At 38.2% G+C, this 21,006-nt stretch overlaps 1 protein-coding gene across 31 annotated transcripts in view; it reads left to right on the forward strand.

Moving 5' to 3' along the window:
- Zbtb20 (zinc finger and BTB domain containing 20) overlaps positions 1 to 21,006 on the forward strand; it is a 737,287-nt gene that overhangs the window by 586,406 nt on the left and 129,875 nt on the right. For 4 of the 31 annotated variants that reach the window (XM_031363906.1, XM_031363911.1, XM_031363919.1 and 1 more), the window contains exon 1: positions 20,349 to 20,695. The exons of the other annotated variants lie outside the window; for them this stretch is intronic. The gene's annotated coding sequence lies outside the window, so the exon portion shown is untranslated. Of the gene's footprint in view, positions 1 to 20,348; positions 20,696 to 21,006 lie in introns of those variants that run through there. 31 annotated transcript variants of the gene reach the window in all.

Here is a 21,006-nt window from a genome sequence, read left to right on the forward strand (position 1 = left end):
GGAGAAAACAACCTTTTTTGAGACTTTGACAGTATTCTAAATGCAGTTTCCGATATTTACAGTGATACATGTAAATTTGAACTTCTTTAAAAATGCATATCTGTTTAATAATGACTTATTTAAGAAATGGTTATGTGATATACTAACTATAAATAGTTGTTTAAAACCAAGCTACATGTTAATCTTTTGAGACCATGAGATATATGTGCATTTTTAAAGTATAGCTTGTGTTCTAAGTGCCCTTTTTTATTTCTTCAAAATTCTTTTGTAGAACAAATACTCAAATAGATAAAAGTGAAAGTGAAAGAAAGAGTGTACCATTTGCAAAAGTCCCCTTAAGCATCCAAAATTGAGACAGATTTTGGCTAAAGTTCAAAGCTGCTCCCAAGGATAAAGATTAGATTTCCTGAAGCTGGACAGTTAGTGTACACCTGTAACCCCAACCTTGGGCAGAGAGAGAGGCAGGACAGTGGAGTTCAAGTCCAGTTTTGTCTATGTAGCAGGTGGTTGGAGCCTAAGCTTCAGAAAACTCTGAAAAGAGCAGAAAATGAGAATGACCCAAGTCTTTGAAGGACAGATTACAAGAGCCATTTGTACAGGGGTGACTCTAGGACTCTGGCCTGTATTTGAGAATAGCCTCTGCTAATCCTGTGTCCTTTGGGTAAATTAACTCATCATTAGGCTTCAGATTATTTAGCTATAAAATAAGAATAGTAACTCTTGTGATAGTGCTCCACAACAATCCAAATTATTTTAACATTGATAGTTTCTTTAGAATAAATGTTTACCCTAGAAATAGAGATGAAGCACACTTAAAATACATTATTTCTAGTATAGTTCTAACTTTATAACCTTTTTGTTATAGGCATTTTAGACATACACAAAAATGGAGATAATGTTATAAAGAACCTTTGCGAATCACTTCACTATGCTTTTACAATTACCATCTCATGTTAAATTTATATATATGTACATATATAATATATATATGAGACAAGTTAGATGTTAAACTACAATGGAGAGTACTTAAACATAGTATGACATATCCATTAAATAGAAATTTTGAGACATTAAATGTTTATGAAGATCTTAGAATGGCATGGGCTATGCTGTATATATTTAATTCAAAGACAACTAATTTAATTGTATACATGTTATGATCATAATCATTTTCTAAAAATAAGAGATTGTGAATCCTGGATAGGTGGGAGGTTTTAGATATTTTCTCTTACTTTTTAGTATATTTTCAAATTGTATACCATGGGCAGATTTTATTAGAAAAGATTAATACTTTACTAATATTCAGAAGAATATGTGCAAATATTCAGATATAAAGAGAACGTGTCTACCTGACTTCATTATGGAAACTTGGTTTATGTTCTAAAATATTCCATGTAACAGAATTTTACCCCCCTTTAAGAAAATATTTCTTAGAGGCAGGCGGATTTCTGAGTTCGAGGCCAGCCTGGTCTACAGAGTGAGTTCCAGGACAGCCAGGGCAACACAGAGAAACCCTGTCTCGAAAAACCAAAAAAATTATTTATATATATATATATATATATATATATATATATATATATATATATATATATATTTCTTATGTTACTAATTTCAAGCTTGAAGTACAGCCTCAATTTTATGTCTATAGATTTTTTAGAACATGCCACAATTCAAAATGTTCTAAATGGTTCATATTTCTTATGTTGAACAATAAATTTCTGTTTCTGTTTGTGCTAATGGGGGTGCTGAATTGACAGTGTACATTTGAGCGTTATTTATGATCTCCCAGCTGTTCCATGTGGCCTTAACTACGTAGTACTTATTCTAAAAGATTGCTTGCTTCTGTCTTATTTACCTCTGAACTGCAATAATATTTTTAGTCCTAGTGTCTTCTTTTTATAGTCTTCATGTCTCATCTTTGGCTATCAGGTTACTTTTTGAACAAGCAAGCCTCTGAGAGCCTCATTTCTTCCTTGATTCCTTACTTCTAATCTGTTTTGGTCAAGAAGACAAGCATGCAGCTATGCTTAGGCTCAGTGTAAAGCCACGCCTTCCCTGTTCTCATGAAATGCACAGCAGTATGCCCAGTGCTGGAGACAATAAACTGATCACCAAGACCCAAATCCTACCTTAGAGAAGCTGACACCTGGCAGGAGAGGTGAATATGTTCCTACTTTGCTGGAATCTGTATTAGAAAGATGAGTAGTACAAGTATTCTTGGAGAGAAGGGCTAGCCTTGAGCTTTGCCAAAGATGTGAAAAGGAGCTCGCACCATGAAAGGCAAGGATTTGAACACACAAAGGTTAAAGGGAAGCCCATCTCTGAAGCCATAAGCAAAGTGTGGAGGAATCTGCAAAGAAGAGGTTATGTTTAACTAGAGCATGAAGCGTGGGAAGATGAGTAGTGGAAATGAAGTGACCCACGTGCACTGGCCCCAGATGTTAAAGACTTGGTTGCTAGCCCAAGGAACCTGAACTTTCTTCAGTGGACAAAGGGGAGCTATTGAAAGTTTTCAGCAGGAGAGTAACAAAGTAAAGCTGTGTCTCCAGAAGATTAATCTGGCAACAGTGAGGAAAACAGATTGGAGTAGAAAGAAACCAGGGGACAGAGAAAAGATGGGAGACTCACAGTAGTCCAGGCAAAAAGGCGATGTGGGCCCTAAGTAGGGCATGGGCAGAGGGACTGAGCAGAGACAGCACTGATTTATGACACATGGCAGAAGAGAGTTAATGCATTATATTTGGAAGCCAGGGAGAGCTCGACACCAAAGACATCTCTATGATTTTGAGCCTGAGTGGAGCCATAAACAGAAACAGGGCAGCAGAGGAGGAGCAGGCTTGGGAGGGGAGAGCACCAGTTTAATTTCATACACACTGAGTGGTGTTGAGTGGGTATCCATGAGCTGCCTGCTGGGCTTTGGGAGAGAGGAGACTGCAGGGCAGAGGGAAAGCGGGGCTTGGGTATGAGCCTTTGGAGTCATCTCTGCCTCACTGGACTGAGAGCAGGCACAGAGCTAATCGCTGCAGCCTGTAGAGTTTGCGGGTAGCCTACTTCATGTCAGTTTCTGCTGCTTGCTCTTCATTCTGCCCTCCATTCCTTCCTTCCTTTCTCCCCTTTTCTCTGTTCATAGGAGGGAGATGCCACACAAGTTGCTTACAGAGATGTGAATCACTGATTCATCCAAACATAAACTATATTCTAAAATAAAGTATTTTCTAATATACCTAAGGAAGCCAGTTCCATATCATCTGTAGTCTTAGAGAAGTCACTGTACTCCTTATCAGTCAGGTTCTTAGATCACTCATAAGTCAAATGAAGAAACTGGTAAGATCCCTGATCTGTATAATTGGCTACATGTAGCCCAAACCAACATTATATCAGAATAACTTAGGGAAGACAGAGGAGAGGGGCCAAGGTTGAGGGATCTATCTGTTTTAAACCTCCTGGCATGATTGTGATATACAACCTGGGCTACATAACCTGCTAGGTTCATTCCATCTCTTACATTCATTCTAAAGCTTTATCAATATTTAGACAAAATGTGTATTTCCATAGCTCATAAGTGAGAAAACATATCCAAAATGCAAATTTACTGTCAAAATCAGTTCATGTATAACAAAATACTCCCCTCTCTCCTTTAAGTTAGAAGATGATATATATTTGAAATGTATTTGAAAAGCACTGTAATTTAGAGCCCTCCAGGGATGGTACAAACTGGGGGTTGGAGGAAGAAGAAAGCCAGGCAAGCTGAGCTACAGGCTCACGTGCTCATTTCCAGCCACACCCAGGGTCTACTATCTCCATACCCAGAGTTCAAGGGTGTCTACTCTGTGGTTGATTTCAGTGCTTTTACAGTTCTTGTTGAATCATGTCTTTGTGTTGCTTCTGACTGTCCCTGTCACAATGTATATATAAGCATTTCGGAAGTAACTCCTCACAAACTTGGTGCTAGTCTAGAGTAGAGGCCAATGTCTTTAACCCCGCCCGTCTGTTCCCATATCTCCTAATGTAACTTTCTCGTAGCTCACATGGTTCCAGCATCAGAAGGACCCACACAGTGTACTTTCTAATGGCCCCATGAAAACTCAAGTATACTAGACTGACCACATAGGAAGGAAGGCCAGGATGAAGACATCCATTTTGTCTCCACTTTCTAGACTTCCTTCCAGAGGGAAATTTGGTTTTGGAATGTGACTCACTTATAAGCTGACTAGCTTATAATTTAATAGGTTAGAATTTGGGGATCTAAAATTATCAACTTCCAAATTAATTTTGACATTTTATTTCTTAATGAATGTTGATTGAGGAGGTACTAAAACTAGGGAATTTTATTCAGTTTTTAAGTCAGTCCTACCTACTACCAAACTCTAAATGCCGAGCAGGATTAAGTTGAGGATCTTAGTGGACGCCTGAAGAGCATCCTTAGGCAAAGCCTGTGATCCTCTTGTGTCATTCCCACCACTCTGTTCCCTTTCCCTCAGACTGTGTGTGCTTCCTTGGCTTTAATTCCACTCAGATGAGCTGGTAACATCATTAAAGTAATTTGTTAGAAGGCTCAGATAAGGCTTACCCTCTTAGAGAAATTTGTGATTCAAAAAGTATTTTTTTTTTTTTGACAATTGGGATTCCCCACCTCCCCATCCTCAAACTAAGTATAGTAAAGACAGAAAAATTTTAGTAGGGCTTTATTCCCTGCCCCCAATGTATAAAAACTGTATAGAAACATGAAATTATCCAAGCTCCCAAAATCAAAAGCACCATTGATACTTCAGTTTGCCCTCTCCCTCTCAGATCTACATCTCTAAGATGTAATAGGATGCATGTGGAATTATTTCTGAACTTACTCCAGATCTGTTGCCAAATCAGTTCCTTAGACTTAGCTGCATCTTCCACATAGACCATAATACTGCTACTTGATTCTGCCTCTGTGAACTTTGTTCATATACATTTACCTATTACTTAGCAAAGCAGAGAAGACACAAACTGTGGAGTCAGATGCAATTACTAGACATGACCTTGAGCCAGTCATTTATCTTCTCTAAGCCTATTTCCTAATATATAAAATAGGAGCATGATGAAGATTAAACACAATATATGTGGATAAGATCAGAGATATTTCATTATGAATTTATATATGTTATTATCATTAATTACTATCTCTACCCCCTCCAACAATTTGGATTTAGAGTCCTCCTACTCATTACCTAAGATGATCTAATTCTTCACTGACTGTTATGTGCTGGAGTACTAGTTTCCTAGTCTACATTTTATAAACAAAATAAAGACAGAGACCAAATATTTCCTGAACCAAGACTAAGGACACAATTTTATTAACAATAAAAGGCAAGACATGAGGGCTAGGGATATAGCTCCATAGGTAGGTTTCTCAGTAGTGTGGACAAAGTCCTGGGTCTGATAACCAGCACTGCATAAATCCAGTATGGCAGTACACACTTGTAATTCCAGCACACAAAACAGGAAGATAAATGGATCAGAAATAAAAATAAAATAAAATATATTAAAAGGCAAAATATGAAACCGTGAGTCTTCAGAAAATCAAAGGCTATGGTTCTAGTGTGTTATCCTTGAATATGAATTGCATATACTAGACAAAGACAAATTCCATAATTACAAAGCGGTGCTAAATAAAGATAACACTGTCTGTTAGTAACTTGTATTAAGAAAGTAGACAATGGAGACTCAGAAGGCATGAACGATTCCTGTGCAAACTCTACCACTTAAACTGCATGGGCAAAAACAATCGGTCAGATTCTATTTTATCCAAGTCTTCCTTATCAGCAACAGATGAATTCTGCCCATCCTAAAGGCATATTATGAAAATTAGAAAGTGTACATAGTAGTCTACCATAATGTTTGGTCTAAATAAATGTATTTCCTGAAAATCCAAAGCCAAGTTTCTCTTCAAGATGAAAAAGGAACTGTAATTATGCCTACTTTCCACATATAACCAAGCTCTATAATATAAAAATAAACAAAAACTTATCTAACTGCTATAGAACATGGAAATAAACATTTTCTGTAATTACTTTTTAACCCCAATTTTCCAACTAAGTATACACAGATAGCCGGATTGACTATAAATTAAGTACCTTTCAACATAGATTTCTAAAAAGGGAGCTTTCAAAGGCTTTCTCATGTACTTCAGCAGAAGAATCTTCTGTTATTATGTAAGGAAAATAGCATACTCTGAGACTGTGTCATTAAAAGAAATGATCAGCTAACATTTTAGGGCAAAGTACAAAGGCACCTAGGGAATTGCATTCCTATACATTTAATGCCTAACGTCCAAAGAGAAATCCTGCTCTCTAACTAGATCTTGAGCATTTTAGATAGGTTGAGAAATTATGTGCTGAGTAGTTTTTGTTTCTTATTTCTAATGAATCAGTAATTTTGACCTTCGTTCCATATGCCTCTTTAATTTATGGTGAATAAAATAATACTGATATTTCAAAAATTAATACACAGTCTCAAGCCACCAAGTTTCCAAATTATGATATTTCCAATGGCAAATGAAATAACATGCTGTCCATGCAGTTAGTGATTTGAGGCAATTTGAACATCATGATAAGAGAGGGGGGAATTACAAGCAGTGTTATAATTAAAGGTCTGTTGATTCTTCCGTTTAAATGCCATTGTTGAAAGATTTTTCACTCAGATGTCAAAGTCTGTGGCCAGCCAAAACTTGGCATGCTAGAACCGAGCCCAGGGAAACATTGTGTTCTACAGATTGAAAAACCAAAATCTGTTAAGAACAGAAATGTTGGGCTTGGTCTGATTTCTCATGAATCAGAACCAGAACACAGCCAAATACCACCTCCTCTTTATAAAAGGAAGTGGTGCAGGTGGCTACCAATGGGAAAGGTTTGTTCCCATGGATAATGAACGGAAATTATCATTAGGTATCAACATACAGTGCCAGGGTTACAGTCATATTATTAAAGCATGTTTGTTTGAAAAGTTCAAAGCGAGTTAGAAGCCACTTCTGGTCAGTTCTTTGTGCATGTGAAATGAGAAGCAGGATTGACATGCCTCCCAAAGTTTTCATTAGGATTTCAGTTCTCCATATCTCATTCCTATTAGGAGGAACACCTGAAACAAAAGTTTCTTGAGTTTGCTTAACTCAAGAAATAGATCCCTGCATACCGTTTCTCCCTAGAAAGACATCTCCAGATACCTTGTTTCCCTTTCTTTGGAAGCTATAAGCCATGGCCTCGAGCTGCATCTACTAGTCTGTAATTTTTGTTCTTATTTTATATTTGATCTGTGGAATATTTTAAAATAATTAGACCCAGCTTTTAAATACAAAGAGATTTCCAAAATATCCAGATTTTTCTGGCTTCTCTTGAAAACTTGAAGATCTGGCAGCATTAGAGCCGCATCCGCACGTGGCACCAGCACCGGAACGGAGTGGCAGCTGCTCCCTTCAGACAAGCCATGTTCTCTCCAGCTTGACATCTCCATCGCTCCATATTTATGTCACACCCACTTCTCTTGCTTTCCCTACCACCATGGCTCAGTTCTGAAGGACTGAGACTTTCCCTTCATTGCTTGTGCTCATTGGGTGAAGGCTTCTTACCTGGCTGTAGTATTATTAATGCTCTCAAATTGTTCCACTAAATAAGACCAATGCAAAGGCTTTTCTTAGTGTGATACTCAGAAAAGTATCATTCTGATGAAAATCAGATGGCAACAAAAATGGCTACAAATAGGGCCATACAATACTATATATTGATAAATTCACAGAATAGAATACCATTTAGGGTTTTAAATATATGCCTCAAAGGAATGCAGATTACACAACACTATGTACAAGATTTCTGTTTTGTAGGAGAAAAAACATACATGAAAAGGCTAAAGAGATATGTAATGGAAGTGTTAAAATGCATGTACTATACAAAAGTGCTTATAAACACGAATTCAGCAGTAAGCCCAGGAAGGCCCTGCGTAACTTCTGTCGTTGATTTTGACCTACAGTTGAAGCTGTTTTCCAGTTCTCTAGCTAAAGCTGGGGGTTTTTTCTTGCATTTATTTTTTATACATGGTTACAATAAAAAATAAGCTTCCTATAGTTTTAATTAAGAGAAAAGTTATTCTTGTTTGCCTACGTGCTATATTGCCAACAAGTCAAAACAAGAACCGCCTTTCCTATGGTGGCCTGAATCTGCTTGTTCTTCCAAAGTACTTTTGGACAACACAAAGAAATTATTCAAATGCAAAAAAATGGAACAGAAAATAACACACTAAAATGAACTTAACACAAACTCTTAAAGGCCAGAACCTAAACTTACCACAGTAAAGATATGCCAGTAGGAAGCACTGCTTCTAGGCAGAAGGCAGCTAGCGTTCATGGAAATTCTACTGAACCTGGTACTTAGCACAATGTCTGACAGATAGGAAAGGATCAAAAAATTGCTAAATAAAATTCAAATAAATTCACACTCCTACCAAGGAATAATTTTAACATTTGTTGTCTTTTAAATAAAAATAAAATAATGATGTTTGAATTTTACTGACTGCTCTTATTAAACTATCAATATCATGTCTCTAAGCTAGTTTAATACAGTATTTTTAATGTATTTAGCTTATAATTTTGTTTCTGCATGAGCCTAGAGAAAGAATAAGGAAAAGAAAAAGAGATAGTCTTTTCAAAAATGAGTTTAAAAGGAAGACTCTAGCTCTTAAGTATACCTGGAAGCCTTATTATTGTTTCTGGCTTAGCTCTTGACCACCAACCTCTATTTGTTGAAGCATTCTTTACTTTTGTGGCTCAGAGCCTCTGTTTTCAGGGTTCACCTGTTCATCTCGTGGTCCTTCTTGCTGTTTCATTCATGTTCCCTCCATTGGCCCACAGATGTAAGGTTTCATCATCCCTCTCTATTTTGCTGGAATCTAAGCAGCTTTTCAAACCTTCTTCTGGAATATCTGAATCTGATACTAACCTGTAGATTCTGGAAGCTGCCTACAGAAAACTGAATATTTCCAACTGGATGTTCTGCCCATGGCATCTCCAACTCCTACTGTTAGCCTATGAATGTGATAGAAGCTAGTTAGTTTGATCCCAAACACATTGTCTACTTCCCTTCCCTCATGCTCTAACTTACTCCAAATCCCTTGCCTAAACCACATTCCTCCAATTTCTAATTGCTGAGATTTCCCCCATATTCTAAAGCCCATCTCATACGCTTAGTCTTCTTTGATATTTCTCAAGCCATTGAACCCTAGAGAATTGCATTAGCCAATCTTATGATTCCTTCCTGTTTTGTTTGAATTATGTGCTGGTTATAGTCTGAGTATAAAGTTATTGATTTCTTACTGATCTTTGGAGCTACTAGGTCCTAGTATAATGGACATTCATTCAGTATGTATTTCATTAAGTTGAATTTATATACATGTTATGACTTGATTAATAGAGGAAGCCCACCTTGCCCAAAATATCTCCTCTTTTTAGAATATTTTTTGGGTGTTTTCTTTGCTTTAGATGTGGGGATTTTCTCTAAATTTTTGGTTCCTGAAAGTAAACTGTTCACTGGGTAACATTTGAATGTTGCTCCTAACTAAGAGGCAATGACCATCTCCTAAAAGAATAAGATATGTACATTGTGGAGGATGAAGACTAGAAAAGAGGCCATGAAAACGGCAGGAGCTTGGGCTTTAGTCCTTAACTAGTTGAGTGCCTCATTTATTTCATCTGTAAAACTATGATACCAGTTAATTATACATTGTAAAGATGCTATGAGATGTAGCCAAATAGATGTAAATTATTGAGAATAATACCTGACACATTGTAAATGCTAATAACTAATAGCTATCATGAAATAGTCATGTGTGGCTTTAATATATAGATTATATATATACATATATATAATCTTATTTTCATAATTATATATATATGTATATATGTATATTTCAAATATACCCATGCATAGTAATTGTACATATAATATTAATAATACATACATGTATTTTTATATAGTAATTATTTTCATCATTATTCCTTTCATGGCAAGAAACCTGTGGACAATCTACACGGGGACCCTAAATTCCTGGTGATTCAGGATGGAAATAAGAGGCCAGCCATTGTCAGACAGGCCTCATGTGGAGCATACTTTTGCTGCCACCTAAGTGTGCAGGTTGTAGAGTCTCTGAACCTGTGAGAAGTTCTGTAGCTCCCCCTGGAAGCAGGGTCCACCTGCCTATCAGGTCTGAGCTGAGGGCTGAGCTGAGGAAGTCTAAGACTGACTTCCTTCTTGTGCTGATTTCTATCCTCTTCCTGAACTTCACATTCATTTTCTTGACAAATTAGATTTCAGATTTTTTTGTTCTGAACAAACTTAGAAGAAATGACTGGCATTTTTTCAGAAAAGTGGTGGCAGCACCAGCTACTAATTTCAAATTATTAATAATTTAATATAATAGTGAAAAGTTGAAATATGTACCAAGCCTAATGGAGAAGGAATACACACCAAACTGTAGCTAAATCCTTAATCTAGAACAAACTTACTGTCCGATCAGGATTCATTATTTTTTTTCTTTTTTTGCAAAATGTCTTCCGCCTATGGGAATCATTATACCAATGGAATTTTAGAGGTGGTAGTTTGTTTACGTAAGGGAAATTAGATTTTTTTATTGAAAAGAAATATCTTCTACTTAGTCCTATTTGAAGGAATATGTAAGAGTTCAGGAGATGAAGCAAAGAAAAACTTAAAAAAAAAAAATCCAGTCCTGAAAGTATCTACTAACTCTAGGCCATGTGTGTCTGAAAAGAGACAACCTTACGTGTCCCTTCGTGTGTTAGCCTTGTTCTTGCTGTGCTGTGATGTGGCACCTAATGCTCCAGGGGACCTAAAGCAAGTGTGACAAATGCAACCAAAAGTCTCATGAAAATGAGCCTCTTAACAGTGTCTGAGCTGGTCTGCAATGGCCTCAGGAAATCCCCCCAGCTATTCTCGTCCTTTTATCCACTACATTCTCTGACTCAAAAGGAAACCTCACTTCACCTTCTTGACCAGAATTGAGCAGACATTGATTTGGCTACCTGGTGCTTTATTTATTCATTCATTAGTCTTCACCATTTGTATTCCAGTAGACAAAGGAATATATCTTTCTTTGCATTAATTTTAAGGATGTGCAAATGTATGTCTGTCAGAGTATGCATATTTATGTTTATGTAATTTTATGAGTAGCTTGCTTTAACTTAAAATATTTCCAGTCAAAATTGTAGCACATAGAACCGCACAGTCAACGTCATTGTGCAGAATGACTGTACTTGACACGTTAGTTGAATTCATAAAAATCTTGCACATAAAGTGAGCATTTTAAAAGAGAATCATGTTTTGTATTCACTTCTATAATTAGTCAGGTTAGGTGTCACATGGGAAAAATAAGTGTCCCAGTGCATAATTTTTTTAAAAAAATTTAAGAATTGCAACTCTCACTTCAGTGATAATGATGCATTTATCTATAGACACATTGTGTGCATTAATTGCCCCCAAGAAAAGCCAATAAGAAGTGAATCCAATTAAATAGCAGATAGTTTGGAAGCAAATGCTCTGTATAAACCAATGGTGGAAGTTGAAGGAAACTCCGAGAGTGTAAGTCAGGGCTTTTCTCCTAGTTAAGAGTGCACAGCAAGAAGGGTAGGACTGACTAAACAAACATTTGAACAACAGCTCATGATGTTCAGATGTTTGCAGAATTACATTACTGATTTATAATAAAAATATACCATAATTTCCTTTCTATCTACAGGACTCAGAGTGGGTACCGCATTATCATATAGTTGCCTAAATAGGATTAATATAGGAGCTTTTCATCTGAACACAGAATACAGATTTCTTTAAACAATTTGACTAGTTAAAACAGTAACTGTTTGCTTTGGGGAAAAATACATGTTCCTGCTCTTTTTAATTGACTTTTAAAGAATGATTGTCTTTACTACACACTTTCCTACCAAAGCACTTGTTGAGCTAACGAACATTTCTAAATAGATCGTTGGTATTAAAATTTCTAAATAGATCTTTGGTATTAAGCAATAGAGGAATGGCCTTTGTAGATATTTTTAAACCCACAGTACCAACTTTAGGTGCTATGCTTTCTTCAAGTTTGTAATTCTGAGTTTGTTTTTACTTAGGGAATCTCTTCAGGTTGTCCAAAATGTAACCATAATAAATTCTACAGCACTGTCTGTTTAGCATGCAACTAATGATCAAAGGGAGATAACATTGGGGACTTAAAGAAAATACATTCATAATTACCGTTTTAGTTTTAACAAGATTAGAATTGTTGGGAGGGACCATGGATGTATGAACAACATCATGTGAAAACATACACAAGCTAGCATTCCCAGGGTGCTATACATACCTTCACTCTCCTGCTGAAGAGTAGGCAATCAAAATAGCAACAGCAGCCAGGACCCATAGTTCACAAAGCGTCCTGCATAGATCATCCATTTTAATTCTTAGGACAACTAGTAAGCTTGGCAAGGCACATGGCATCCACATTTTACAGTAGAAAGTCTGTGAGGTTTAAAAGGACAGACGATGTGTTTGAGGACACAAAGTTCTTAAAGGGGGCATCTGCCTTTCCCCACTCACACACTGTGACAGGCTTAGCAGAAACAGGAACCCAATGTGAACCTTTGCCATACCAAAGCCATCCTGCAAGGCACAGAGGAATTACCAAAATGTGATGGCAGAAGCTTTGCTTCTCAGAGAAGGAAGCTCCCTCAGCCACAGGGAAGATGCAAGAAGGGAAAAAAACAAAAACAAAAACAACAACAACAACAACAAAAAACGATATTTAGCTCCCTTGTATGAGGTGTTTTTTCCCACTTAAAAAGAAACCTTTGTAAATAAGGAGTTTATACATTATTCAAATACTGACAGAATCCTGATGGCTTCCTGTGAAAAGCATTATATCTAATGTGGTTGTATTAGTCCTTTGCAACCTATGAAGAATGTAGACTTCTATATCTAAAAAGGATCTCAATCCTAATTTAAACAATCCTTCCTACCTATTAGGATTTATGCCTTTTCTATTAATAATTAGGTGAACATAATCAGTTTGGTTTCCTGGAGCATCTGTTTCAAAATATTGTCTAGCAGTACCAGTGATAATGGACTGCTTTGCTAAACAGTGTGCACCTGAGAACTGAGGAAGAGTCATGGATTGTGAATCCCATAGGCTTTTGTTGTCACTAAAGCCTGTAGTCCATTGAACAGTGAGAGTTTCAGATCAAAAAACTCTGCACCTAGTCCTAGAGCCCAGCAATGCCAGGGCCTCTTGCTTAGATCACATCCTTCAGTTGTGCACAAACATCCAGTCATCATTGCAACTTGAAACTTGAAACTTCTAAGCCTTTTATCATTACTGTCCCAGAGACTCTGTCAATGTGAAATAGCAAGATGTCCTCCGCACCTTGGTCCTAGAACACTTGCAGTCCAAATTGCATTTTTTCCACGATAAATAATTCTGAGCTATGAATTTTTCATATCTATGTTTTTAATTTCTTTTGCATAAATGGAGCTTGTTCTCCCTTATTGGTGATGAGATTAAAATCATGGTCTAAGGCCATATAGCAAGTTTTAGAGCCTCAGCTGAGGCTAGCAGATAACCTCTCAGTCCAGCATGGTTTTTCTTAGCCTTGTTGAACTTCAGTTGACCGTGGTTCTCATCTGGACTTTAAAATCACCTAACAAGCTTACCAAATATAGATACTCTGGCATCTACCACTGAGCATCTAATTGAGCAAACTTAGAATAAGGCCCAAGGATTTACAGTTCCAGCAGTTTCTAGCCTACACTATGTTACTGTCTAGGGAGCATTCTCATAAGAGCACTGACCAACAGACTGCATGCAGTAACTGGATGATAGGGATTCAGTAAGGCAAGAGGTTTTCTGAAAGAAGTCAGCTGTAGGTATGCTGTCTTGAGCTGTTTGTTTCTCTGTTTCTGAACTCCGTTTGGAAAGAACAGAACAAACATGGAGAGAGGAAGAAAAAATACTTCAGAATCTTGAAAGCATTCAGGCCTCTGGTCCTCGAAAAACCAACATGGAGGTGCTGGAGAGAAGGCTCAGAAGTTGCTCTTGCATAGGACCCAAGTTTGTATCCCAGAACCAACGTGGCCAGGTCAGAGTATCACAGCCTCCATGTGGCAGGTGGTGCCTTCTGTGGCCTCTGTGAGCACCTGCACAGATATAGCATACACAGAGGCACACACACATACAGAAAAGGAAACAGAGAAGCATCTGTCACAGGTCCTTCAGCTTCCTCCTAACTAGAATGACCGCTGTGAATTGACCAGAAATGTCAGTGCCAGCCCTCAGCCAATGCCTTATCCGGATCTTCAGTGGACCCCTTAACTACATTTTTTAAGTGTGTGGCTTTATGTGGACCTAGAAAGGAGTTCTTACAGCAAAAAGAAAAGGCTCATCGATGATTTGCCAGCCAGGCAATGTGACTAATAAAGGCTCTTGTAACATAAGCCCAGTTCGAACTAACAAAGTAATATATCTGCCAAAATGAATTTTAAAAAAAGAAACAAAAACAAAAAAAGAGCTAAGAATTTTTCAGTTATATCAAGACTAAAGTAGCTGATGGTGCCTGTATTAATTTCCTGGGCTTTTAGAAGAAATTACCACAAGCGTGATACTTTAATCCCGTGCATATTTATCCTCATTACAGTTTTGAAAGCAAAAGTCTGAATTTGTCTCATGGCACCAAGTCAGGGTCCTCCTGGAGCTCATTTATTTTGGAGATTCTAGAAGTCAGTCCACCTTCTTGCCTTTCCTATCTTCTGAACACCTCTGCACTCCTTCACTTATTACTGCTCTCTTGGATAGCTCCAACTCCAACTTCTTTTGTCAGTACTTCTTTGCCAGTCAACTGACTAGTCCTCCTACCTATTTCTTATGAGAACTTGTGATTGTATTTATAGCCTACCTAGGAAATCCAAGATAATCTCCCCATCTTTACAGTGTTGGTTTAATCACATCCACAAGACCCCCTCGGCAGTATAAGGTAACCTACAAGTTCCAGGAATTAAGATATGGGTGTATTGTGAGGCTGTTCATCACTCTGTCTAGCAGAGTTCCTTTGCAGAGTTCCTTTTATGTTCATAAGACTAAGTTCAGAGTTATCTCTCTCTCGGAACCAGAATTTAAGAATTTATCCAAAAAGACAGAGAACAGGACCGTGAAAGTAAAGTCAATGAAAGCCATCTTGCTAAGTATGGGCAAAGCAAACATGGAGAGGGCAGTGAATGATTCTGAAAGTGGGTGCTTTTCATCAGTTGTTTGACCATAAGCTTATCAGAAAAGTCATCTCTACAACTTAGCTTTCCTCTACTAAAGAGAAAGCTTCTCCTAAAACCCTTTTTCTTATCACTCAAATGCATTTTAAAACCAAGGACTTGCTTACCATCTATAATATTCTGGATGAATATTGTCCACTTTCTCTTCTAATTCAAGATTAACTTAAGTTTTGAATTTGGAATATGTTCTCTAAGGACTTCTGTAAAAAATACTGGTGAGGCTATAAAATAAACAATATGAGTACTTTGATTTGGCTAATTCTTAAATATCCTACTGAGTAATATTATTTACAGCATCAAATCACTCGTGTTAGGGTAATATGAATACTCATTTTATATACTGGCAAAAAAAAGGCCAAGATAAAAACATTGTACTAAGAACTGTGGAAACAGTTGGTACTTACAGCTTGGATGTTGTGTACTAGTGTGAGTGGTACTCATGTGTGGCCATATATTAAATATGCCAAACAAAATGGCAAGACTTGTTCCCACAGAGGTGAGTCTCAAAGCATGAGTACATAATAAGAAGGCTGTCACTAATAGGTGACCAGTGCCAAAGATATGAGGACAGGCTGTTTGTTTGTTTATGGTATTTAGGCCTGGCTTCAGATGACATCATGGAATTAACCTTTGGTTCTCAAAAGGAAATAGGACTTGTTTGATACCAGTCTTCCTATAGCATTAGAGTCACCCCATAAGCACTGACTTTTAAGTGGTGATTCACAGAGGACCACAAAGAATCATTTAAAGGATATTTATAAGAAGGAAGACTAAAAGCTGAACCAGAAAAGGTGCTTGAAAGTAAATCAAATTCTAGCATATGCTGAGTTATGGCATTTATTATTATGTGCAGAGTATGCATGGAATTTTGAACTAAAAGCTGGAGAATCAAAGGTCTAGAAACTCTCATGCATAGTAAATAAATTAACCCCTTTTTTGTTTTCCATATGCCTTACATTGGTGATTTATTCATGTAGGTACACACCAGTAAAATGTGATATACCATGTGTGAAGCTATTTACTTGTGCATGTGACTAACACACAGTACTCTGGGAGATTCTTAAGGTGTTGTGTGGACATGTCCAGTCTTTTATAAACCAAAAGTTATTTGGGAAAAGGAGAGGGATGTGTCTACTTTTGATTGTCAAGCTTCTGCACTTATTAAACTAGGTTTTCTCCTGTAATATGTTTGGAGATTTTATAAAGCAACTAACAAATAAGTCAGGATCAAATGACTGGATTACTAACTATTCTAAATGAGAATTATATTGGCATACTATATGTTCAGTACTTGGTCCTTTTGTCTACTCTGAAAATATCAGAAATCTCATTGACATATTTATGCTTAAAATATGCCTGATACAGAAATTATTTTACCATAAGCAGGTCATCAGCTCTTGAAATGTATTTTTTCAACTCATATATATATATATATGAACATAATGTATTCATATATATATATATATATATATGAATCCTGTCACCAAAGAAATGGTTTAATAATCTGTTTATTTGATTGCCAAATAAAAAACTCTGGTTTTAACTAGTTATCTTTGTTTCACAATGACTTTCATTTTTTCCTTGGTCATTTATTTATTACATGTCTACTATACACTGCACATTTAGTGTGGAGGGGAAGCAGCAGCCTAAGTGACTATGCAAACCTTAAATATAACTACATGTTTGTGTGTGTTCATATGCTTTTTAAAAGAGCACGTCTGTGACAGGGAGTGACGGATAGCATTGTCAGGGGAAAAATTAAAGAGACACGATGTAATTATCCAAGCTGGAATTAAGCCAATTAATAACCTGTGTGCTAACACTACCCTCAAAGTGCTAAAAATACCATCAGTTACTTAAATGCCCTGGGTGGCCATAGTCAGCAGTCCTCACCCCATCCAGTCTCAGTACTGTTCCAGGGCGTGGGCCCCCTGGCTTTTGCTCAAGGGCTGCGCCTGAGAGGCAACGAGGACATAGTCTAAGTCCCAGGTCCTGTAAAGTGATGGCGATGAGACTTACATTATTCCTAATGACATTTTTAGATGCATTTTATTCACTGCTGATCATTTAACCAACTGGTTCGTGAAACCTACTGGGTGCCAGGCTAGCACTGTTACTGAGAACGCAGGCTGAGGGTCATGTTGCCTGTGTTTAATCCGAGCTCTGTTTACTGCTCTGTAACTTAGCACATTCCATGACCTCACTGTACTTGAGTCTCCTCTGCTATGAAGTGGAGGCACTGGAGTACCTAACTCATAGCGTTGCTGTGACAGTAATTCATAATAGCATGCTGAATCCAAAGCAACTGTCCTAGAATATACCAGCTATCATCTTTATTGTGAGCCAGGAAATATTTCTTGAATTTGGGAATACTGAGATTTCCTGGCCTTCAGATGACCTAACACTTTGCAAGTTGAGATTTTAGAAATGTGGGGTTCTAGGCTTCATTGATCTCTGTTGCCAGCCTTTTCTAATAAAAGTCTCCCTCTTTGAACTTAGCTTTCTTGTCTGGTCTTATGTCCTGAACTGTCAGATTTTGAATAGAAAACACCCAGCATACCCACAATTCCTAATGTTGCTTATTTAGTCTTTTGCAATAACTGCCAGGTAGTTACAGATCTGTGTTCATTGCTTCTATTAATCTCTGCCATACAGAACTAGGCCAGGAATATCACATTTTACAGATGGGAAAACTGAGGCTCAGAGCAAAGCTGTGTCTTGTGAAATGTTATAAAGCTGTGTTTGCTGTGCAGTTTGTGGCCCTCGTATGTGGTATGCTGGCAATCATTTGTAAAGATCTCCCTTCCCTGCTTTGCTCTTCTCCTAACATATACTTTGAGACCTGCCAGAGGATCAGCCAATGGCAAAATCAGTCCTTTCTCTCCATCACCTCCAAACTAGCGGTGGACCTTGTATTTCTGACTAGGCACAGCAGCTATTGGTAAAGAGGTCAGTGTGCAAACGAACTAAATCACTTTGGCTAGGACTTCTCTCGGATGCCTTGCTCTTGAGTGAGTTCCAGGTGCCTGACATTTCTTTCGGTTTTCTTCTCTCACCCTAAGTAGAGCCGTCGTTACTGAAGCATGACTGACAGTTTTGCTTTTATACACATCATGATTCTTGTTTTAGGACAAGAGGCTTAATCTCTCCAGTAACTTCTGATGGCACTGTTCTTTTTATAAGCACCTCCTCCTTTTAAAACATGCACCCTCAATTTTCTGTTGTCAAGAGAGAGCTCTGTACAAAGTGTGATCCTGTGTCCCCAAAAAGATATAATCAAATTCGTGAGCAAATAATACAATTGCTCCTTTTATTTTTGGTGGCTTGTTTTCTATTGAAATATATCAGAAAAGTTGCCCATAGGTAATCTTCTAGGTAGAAAATTTCATTAGTAATTTAAAACTATAATAAACTGAAAGACTCCATCTCTTTCACCCACACTGCCGTATTTTAGAAATGTGTCGTATGAAAAAGCCACATCTTTTTACCTGGTGGCACATAGCAGATGATTTTCACCAAGGAGGTTGTAAACTCTGGGTGAGGTCTTTGCAGATCAATCCACTGACAGTAGTAGCTTGAAAATATAGCACAAGCTATACCTTGCTCAGACAGGACCCCCATAATGTTATATTTCTCTGTTCTAATCTGAAAATGGAGAACTTCAATCCCTTATGCTTATCATTCAAACTGAACCCAAAGATTGTTTCCCCTTGGATATAGATGTTTGGAGGAGGGAGACTTTGCGGTAATTCTTTAGATGGAGGAATAGTACTACTTTGGAGGCAGGAGTGATTTTCATATGGGCCAGAGTATTTAAGGAATTCTATCAGTTTGGTGATATATGAAACAGCATACCAGGCTTCTAGAACTCTGGGTTCTAATGTTAACACAGTTGCCTTTTTGTGATTTATTGCTCCGAGTTCTTGGGCCTCAGTTTCCTCCCTCGCTGAATTAAGGGTGGGAGAGGTTTATCTCTAGGTCTTTTTCCAGCTTTGTATTCTCTGGGTCTTCAAATCGCCTTTAGTGTCTGCCATAGTCTGCCTTGCCAGCTCTGTTTGTCACAAAGATTAATCCATTTTAACCGTACCTTGGAGTGCACCCGGGAGAGGAGGATGGATGGATTGTTTTGCACCTATTATTGCATCAGAACTTTTGCCTTTTTAGACAAGATTGTGCCATGCCTAAAATCTGTCTGCCTGTCTGCCCACTGACTTTGTCTGTGCTAATCTCTTGCCATGGTGCCTCTTTTTGCCAGCATCCATCTCCCTCCAAGATCTAGATTCGGCATCTGACTGTACCTGTCTTGTTCTTTGCAGCATCTGTCTGCTACACTCCTAGACCATCGTTAATAAACTTTCACACATGACACACAAACCCCCAATATGCTGGCACCTGCTTACAAATATCTACATTTTCTAAAACTAGGGGAGAAAACACATTTTTTAAAAAAAGATCTCTATCTAGTGCCATTTGTATCTGCACTTTTTGTTTAGTTGTAAGTTTTAATAGTTCCCCCTTTGAGGGTTTGTCAGTACGAGCAGTATTGCTTATCAGAACACACCAACAGTCTTTTTGTAATATTCGCTTTCCCCTCTGGTTCAGCCGAGCCTGCTGACAGATCATTCAAATTCAATTGTTTTATGTCTAAGCCGAACAGCTAATTAAAGTAGGGATGATTAACCTGACTGGCAGTGTCGCTCTCCCTCTTGCGCTCTCTCTCTCCCTCTCCCTTTCTCTCTCTCCCTCCCTCCTGTTCCAATCAGTCTTTTTCTCACACTCTCTCTCCTCTCGGTGTGTCTCTGTCTCTCCCTCTCTCTCCCTCTCCTCCCTCTCTCTTCCTCTCTCGGTCTCTCTCTCTCCCTCCCTCGTTTGCGCTCTCTCTCTCTCTCTCTCTCTCTCTCTCTCTCTCTCTCTCTCTCTCTCTCTCTCTCTCTCTCTCTCTCTCTCTCTCTCTCTCTCTCTCTCTCTCTCTCTGTCTCTTGCTCTACTGTTTTTTTTCCCTCTCTCTCTCTCCTAAACGTGGTCTGCTTGCTGATGGCAGAATGGCACTCGGAGATTTGTGCATTGTGTCTGGTTTCCTACGGGCAGGCTGACCCAGTGCCTCCAGGGACTTATCAATAGACCACTCAGAAGAGACACAGACAGGAGAGAGGAGGAGGGGTGGGGGGAGAGAGAGAGAATCAATATCAAGAATAGAAGGAGCTCCGAAGCCATTTTTTTTTTAAAGAAGTATCGGGACTTGGGAGAGGGTGACAAAGAAGGTTTTTCAAAGAGGCAGTGGAGGAGGTTCTAATAAATTTGGAAGGAAACAGTTCCCTGTCTTGGGAAAAGGAGAACTCCTGACTGATTAGCATTCACACCAGGTATGAGATGTTCTACCCCTTATCACTGTGTCGCAACCGAGGTGGAAAGGCTTTTTTTTTTTTAAGGAGACTGAGGGAGCATGTATTTTGCTGTGTTTGTTGTTGGGGGGTAAGAGGGGCGGCGTGAGAAGCTGTGGGCATTTGTGTATGGGAGCAGGGAGAATGGAAGCAGTACACGGGGGTGGGAGAGTGTATGGAGTGTGTTACTGTCTTCCCTGTCTTTGTGCACCCCTGGGGGGTACCCAAGTTCATTTCTAGCAGGTGGATTTAGACGGGAGTTACTTAACGCTTGACCGCCAGTTTTGAAAAAA

The sequence above is a fragment of the Mastomys coucha genome, unplaced genomic scaffold (genome assembly GCF_008632895.1).
Source record: "Mastomys coucha isolate ucsf_1 unplaced genomic scaffold, UCSF_Mcou_1 pScaffold12, whole genome shotgun sequence".
Taxonomy (NCBI): Eukaryota; Metazoa; Chordata; class Mammalia; order Rodentia; family Muridae; genus Mastomys; species Mastomys coucha.